General features: G+C 57.8%; 1 protein-coding gene across 1 annotated transcript in view; it reads left to right on the top strand.

The window, feature by feature from the left end:
• The first annotated feature begins 1,131 nt into the window (after window positions 1-1,131).
• WFS1 (wolframin ER transmembrane glycoprotein) overlaps window positions 1,132-5,218 on the top strand; it is a 37,281-nt gene continuing 33,194 nt past the window's right edge. The window contains 1 exon segment of the mRNA XM_017887095.1: window positions 1,132-1,328. The gene's annotated coding sequence lies outside the window, so the exon portion shown is untranslated.

A 5,218-nucleotide genomic window follows, 5' to 3' on the forward strand; every position in this document is an offset into this window, starting at 1 on the left:
GGCAAATAACTATGTCTGAGCCTCAGTTTTCACATCAATAAAAATGGGCCCAATGCCACCTGCCTCCTTGGGTTACCAGGGGGGCCTGTGAAAGTTGTGAAAGCACCTAAGCCAACCTGGACAGAGCAGGCAAGGCTCACGGCAGGTTTCCTCCTTCCTCTGCGAGCCTCACAGCATCACAGGTGAACACTGGGGATCGAGGGTGGGCAGTGGGGGCAGCTGGAGAATCAAAGGAGGTGACTGACGTCAACTACGCCACTTTGACAAAAGTCCTCCAAAGTAGTGTGTTCAGAACTCATCTCCAAAGCCATCTGGAATATCTGCTCCCAACATGTTGGTAAGTACTATCTCCGGCAGTCACTCCGAGCCGCAGTTTCTGCTGTGATAACTAGGACAGGTATCTCAGGTTGGCTGTGGGGACCAGAGACAGAGCAGGCAGGGTCTCACATTCCCGAGGGCCTCTCAAGGATAGACTCTCCTCTCATCTCCAAACCACGCCTCCCAGACAGGAACCAAAGGAGAGGGTCTCCAAACTGCCGGAGCCTTGCTCACTCCCTGGGCTAACACAAACTTTAAAGGAATCCCACAGTCACCGTGTGAAAAGCTTGCTACATTGCATTTGATTCTGTGCACTGAAAGCAGCACTTGGCTGCAGGCACACGTTTCAAACAGGCCCCATTTTTCCGTCTCTGCTGCTGTTATTAGGGGAGCCCTTAGACGCTCTTGCAGCGCCGGAATAGGCGCTCAAGACGTGTGTTAATATTGCAACAGCAAATGTAATGAATCTGCAGTTGGGGCCGCTGAGACCGGAGTGGTGGATGAAAGGTGGCCGGAGCCTTCTCTACGGGTCCAAACCACCTGTTACAGGAGAAGGCAAGCGGCCTCGCTAAGCAACTGGACGTTCTGTGGCCGGGGCGGGGCCGGGACCCGAGTCCGCTCGGAAACTTTCGCTGTGGACGAGCCAGACCCGCCCTCTGGCCCCTCGGGCCCACCGCGCAGGGGGAGTGCCCGGCAGCAGCTAGGCGAGGCGCACCCTGATTGGCGGAGGTGTGGCGTGATTGGCGGTTGCACCGACCACTCAGCAGACCGAGCTGGCGCCGCATCCGGGGGACCGCGTCTGGAGTGGAGGGCGGCCGAAGGCCCCGCCCCTTCCCCGCCCCCTCCTGCCGAGGGCCGCGCTAGCCGGCTCTTCGGCAGCCAGTGCAGTTTGCTCCGCCGCGGCAGTGGCTCTCCCGATTTTGCTGTGTTCTGCTGCTCCCGAACAACTTTACTGCCGGCCCAGAGACCCCAGGGCATCGCGGCGCCGCGTGCAGCCCACTCACGGGCCGGTGAGTACTTCGGAGCTGGGGCCGTGGCGCGGTGGCGCGCAGGAGGCGGGCAAGACCCCTGAGGCACTGCCCACTTCGGGCCTCAGTTTCCCCTTCCGAGCTGATGGGTGGCTGGTCCCAAAGTCCCAGCAAGGTCCCCGAAGTTGGAGAGCCGCGGATCCCGTCCGCTCTGCAGTGCGCAAGGCGACCCCTGTCCCGGGCCCGAACGGGTCACTAGGGGGGCGCGCCCCGGGTCCCCGCGCGCTGTCGCCTGGAACCCCGCCGCGGGCGGGACAGCAGGCCCGAGAGGCGGAGCGGCCGGTGAGCAGGCCCCCTCCCCGCGCCATCCTCCCGGCCCCCGAGTTGCCCCGTCATGCCCCTCCCCCGCAGTCTCGGGACCCACGGCCGCCCTCGGTGCCCGCCCGGTCGCTAGAACGCGCCTGGACCCCCGTGAGGTGTTGTGGGGGGAAGGGGAGTTCAGTCCCCCAGGGGGACCCGCCCGCCCGAGGGGCAGCTTAGGGGTCACTCTGAATCCCCACAGCCCACTTAGGAGCACCGTGGCAGTTCCTCTCCCTCTCCGGGTCCCTCAGTAGAGAGTTGAGGGTGTTCAGTGGCAGCCCCTGGACCCTGCCTTGTATGAGCTCCACCCTCTGGATCATTAGTTTTTTTATTTGATCAACGAAAACTTTCTGGAGAATCCTGCCCAGCTCTTTTGGATGTGATGGCGCCCTGGCCTCTCACCCACTTAGTAGTTGATGTTATGAATTCCAAGGAAGTCGCATTTGTGCAACCCCCACCCCCCACCACCCAGATTTAACCCTCTCAGTAGCCTTAGGTGGAGAAGTTATAGTCCCCATTTGGCACCCCAGGAAGCTGAGGCTCAGCAGGGTTTGGTGCCAGCCCAGGACCATGAAGCTGATCAGGACGGAGTCTGGTGTGAGGCCTCTGCCCCGTCTCTCCAGAAGCAGCCCGGCCTCTCCTCACCTTGGACGATGACCCCTGGCATTTGGCCCAGGGCTTTGCAGTTTGTAAAGGGCCTTCTCTTCTGCCAGCATCCATCACTCAAGGAGCTGTGCCCTGGGTACCCCATGTGCTGGCTGCCCATTCTCTGCAGCAGGGTAGGGAGACCACAGGAACCTCAGAGGCCACCTTTGCCACTGTCCCCACCTGTTTACTTCTGTCTCGAAGGGTCTGTGATTCCCACGGAGGCTCCGTTGTATTCAGCCTCTTTTCCCTGCCTGCTCCTTTGTCCTTCTCCCTTCGCAGACACAGGAAAAGTTGGCTGGGAGACCCCATCTCACCTTCTTTCCCAGGATGGAAGAGCATGGAGGGTGTCTCTGACTTGGGCCTGCCCTGCCCATCCCAGACCAGGGCTGGACAGGCTTCTGGGGCTGGTCACAGAGGGGACCCCAGCTCAGTCTCAACCCCCAGCGATGTCTGCACTGCCAGACCCCAAACACCCATCCATGACAGTAGCAATAAGAATCATAATAGGTCAGGAGCTTTATGCTACATGCTCCCCTCCCCTCCCATGGCCCTACCTCCAGAAGTGGTACCACCACAGCCAGCCAGCTCCAGCTGCACACCAGACCACCCCCTGTGCCCTTCGTTCCTCACTCCCAGTTGGTTCTCTCCTGTCTCTCCTGGCTCCTGAGCCTCACTTGGATGCCTGCCCTGGTTCAGGACCCTTGCCTCTCCCTGAATGGCCCCCAGGCTCCTCCCTGGTCCCGATCCAGGCCTGGCTCCACACAGCCCTGCTGGTTCTTCAGCTGCCACTTCCCTGTCGGCTATCGGGTCAAGTCCGCCTCCTGAGCCAGTATTCTTTCGGGCCCTCAGGGACCCACCTTGCTGCTCACTCAGCGTCTCCCTCCTGTGTCCTCTCCCCAGCAGTCACCTCCCAGTCACCTGCATGTTCCTGGCCACAAGGCCAGCTTACTGTCCCTCTGCTGCCTCCACTCCTGCGCACACCCCCTGCTGGAATGCCCAGCCACCTCCCACTTTGCCTGGCTCCTGCCTGCTTGTCCAGAAGGCTCAGTTGAGGCCTCCTGCAGGATTTCTGGCCTGCCTCTTCCCACAGTGGAGTGAGGGCCCCCTTCTGTGCCATCTTTGTGGGTATCTGTTTAGGTGTTACCCTTCCCATCTAGATGAAGCTGTTCCAGTGCTGGCCCTGGACGAGACTTCTCTAGGTCAGGGGTGCCTGGCACAAGATGGACCTACCCTCAGTCCACACCTGCTGCCCATCCAGGCCAGGCCTAGAGCAGGTGCCAGGTGTGTGGTGGGGGCTTGGCCACTATGGCTGTCATGATTGCTGCTTGGGGCAGTCCCAATTCAAATCCCTCTGTGTTCTGTCAGTGTGCCACATTGGATAGAGCTGGAATGTTCCTTGGTTTGGCCCTTAATACTCTGAGCAAAAAATAGGTACCTGGGATCCATCAAGGGCTTTGTGCCCTTGTCTTGAGGAGGAGCACTGTGCCAGGGGTCAGGCCATGCCAGAGCAGACATCCCAGGGCCGGGACCTCCTGGGCCTGCTCCCTTAGGGCTTGCTCACAGATGGGTTTTAAAATAACATTTGCTTTAATTTCAAAAACATTACACACTCATTATAGAAAACTAGGGAAATATGTTTAAAAGAAGAATAAAATGAAACCACGCATAATCTTTCCCCAGAGACAGCAAGTATCTTTTTTAGGGGGCATTTTCTTCCATTTTTTTTGCAGATACATTTTGTTTTCATCCTAAACAGACTCTTGCTAATATCTTCTCTGGCTAATGCTTTAAATCCTGCCTTAACAGTGTTATGCCGACCTTTTCCTTGTCTCGAAACGTTCATGTACGAAGTCACGTTTACCAGCTGTACAGCACAGCATCGCACCATATGGAGGGGTGTAGATTTTACAGCCAGCCCCTTTCTGGACAGTGCTGAAAGTGCCATGTGACAGACATTGTATGTGAGCCCTGAGGGCATCTCCAGTGGCTCTCCTGGACTGGCATCCTGGAGGCGGAAGCACTGATCAGAGAGAGCGTGAACATCACCTCGGCTTCCCACGGGGGCTGTTTCTGAGGCGCTGGCTTGGGAGGTGGGGTTGCCCTCGCAGAGAGAACAGAATGGGGGTGGCCTGGGTGAGGGCCAGAGCCTTTAGGGCAGAAGGCCACATGTGGTCATTCTGCTGTGGGTCTGAGTGGATGCGTGATCCCTGCAGCCCTCTCCGGGTGGTGGCCTCTCAGCTGAACTCCTTATGTTTGGATGGGATAAAAATACACCACAGTGCTCATGGGGAAAGAATGTTAGCAACTTTGCTTTTGTGGATCTTACACAGTGACGGCTTCTAAGCCACTGCTGTGGTCACCAGTGGGGAGTTGAGGCTGAGCACCCCACCGTGCAGGTAGGGATCTGGGGGTGCAGAGTAGATGTCGCTGGGGACGCCTGGATGCTGGGATCTGGGGGAGGGACTTGCTAAGGTCCCACAGCATTATTGCCTGGATGGTGCTCCTGCCCTAGGCCAGGCTACCTCAGGCTTCTGCCCACATACATTAAGTGCTTAACATAGGCCAGGCAAGGCAGTGTGTCTTCCGAGTGGATAAGCCGCAGCCCCTGCCCTCAGGGCTCACAGTGGCTGTCACACTCAGGAAAACTCAGAGAGGGAAGGACTAGACAGCAGCTCCTTCCACCAGGAGAGCTTTTCTGATCTATCATTGTCCCGGGACCAACCATGACCGGGTTTGCTGGGTTTGAAATAACAAACCCTTTGATCCAAACCAGACTGGGCCAACCCTCAGGGAATCTGAAAATTAATCCCCCGTATTCATCCATTCTTACTAACCACAGATTTTCCTTTACACTGTTTTTTTTTTTTTTTTTTTTTTGAGACGGAGTCTCGCTCTGTCGCCTGGGCTAGAGTGCAGTGGCCAGA

This window comes from Rhinopithecus bieti, unplaced genomic scaffold, assembly GCF_001698545.2.
Source record: "Rhinopithecus bieti isolate Rb0 unplaced genomic scaffold, ASM169854v2 scaffold_16601, whole genome shotgun sequence".
NCBI lineage: Eukaryota > Metazoa > Chordata > Mammalia > Primates > Cercopithecidae > Rhinopithecus > Rhinopithecus bieti.